Source organism: Sciurus carolinensis, chromosome 1 (assembly GCF_902686445.1).
Source record: "Sciurus carolinensis chromosome 1, mSciCar1.2, whole genome shotgun sequence".
In the NCBI taxonomy this organism is placed as follows: Eukaryota; Metazoa; Chordata; class Mammalia; order Rodentia; family Sciuridae; genus Sciurus; species Sciurus carolinensis.
The window spans coordinates 21425724-21426827 of NC_062213.1; positions in this window are offsets into that span (position 1 = coordinate 21425724).

Genomic DNA, 1104 nt, shown 5'->3' on the forward strand with positions numbered 1-1104 from the left:
AAAACGAATTCCTGATTCCTGCCAAATCACATTCTCACCACCTCCTCTGGTCAACAGCAGATTTGAATTTGCCTTAGCCTTGTGTCCTCTCTTGCTCACCTTCCATTCCCAGTCCATCAGTGCCTACTGTTGGCTCCATCTTCACAACATCCTAGACACTGACCCTTGCTCTCACCTCCACTGCTGCTGCTGGGGTGTGACCTGTCATCATCTCTCCTCTGTTTTGTTCCAATGACGGCATGAGTGCCCCTGCTTCTCCCTTGTTCCCTACTGCCTCTCCACCCCCGCAGTCAGCATTTTCACCCAACTAAACCATAAGGCAGATCATAGTGTTCCTCTGTTGGAAGCCCCTCAAGGACTTTCCAGTCAACTTAGAAAAAGACAAGGTCTCAGAAAAAGGTAGCCTCCTTTACTTGACTACCAGGACTTTTAGGAGAAGTATCCCAGAACTGCTTTTACCTCTTCTCAGCCCACTCCTCCTCATTTTTCTCTGGATACGCTACCCTCCTTGCTGAACCTTGGTCACTACAGACATGCTCTCGAGTCAGTCCTTTTAAGGGGTTGTTCCTTCTGCCTGGAGGGCTTTTCCCCTGCATACCTGCACAGTCCCTCTCTTAGCTTCAGTTTCTGCTCATTACCTCTATTAGGCTTTCCTGAAAATTGCAACTCCCTTTTCCCTGGCATTTCTACACTCTTTGGTTTTTTGTTGTTGTTGTTGTTTTTTTTTTTTTTTTTTTTTTTTGTCTCTCAGCACTCACAAGTATCATTTCTGAGGTGTCTAATCAGCCATCATCTCTTGGTATCCATGTGGGACTGAGCACTGCAGAAATCAGAATGGGCAGGTGCTCAGGACCCTTTCAAAAAATGGCATAATATTTGCATAGTCTACACAATCTTCTCATATACTTTAAATCATCTCCATATCACTTTTAATACTTTATAAATGTAAATTTCATGCAAATAATTGTTGTACTCTATTGTTTAGGGAATACTGACAAGAAAAATGTCTGTATATATTCAGTATAGATGCCATTTTTTTCCCCAAATATTTTCCATCCATGGTTGGTTTAATCCATATATGCAGAATGCAGGATACAGAGGGCT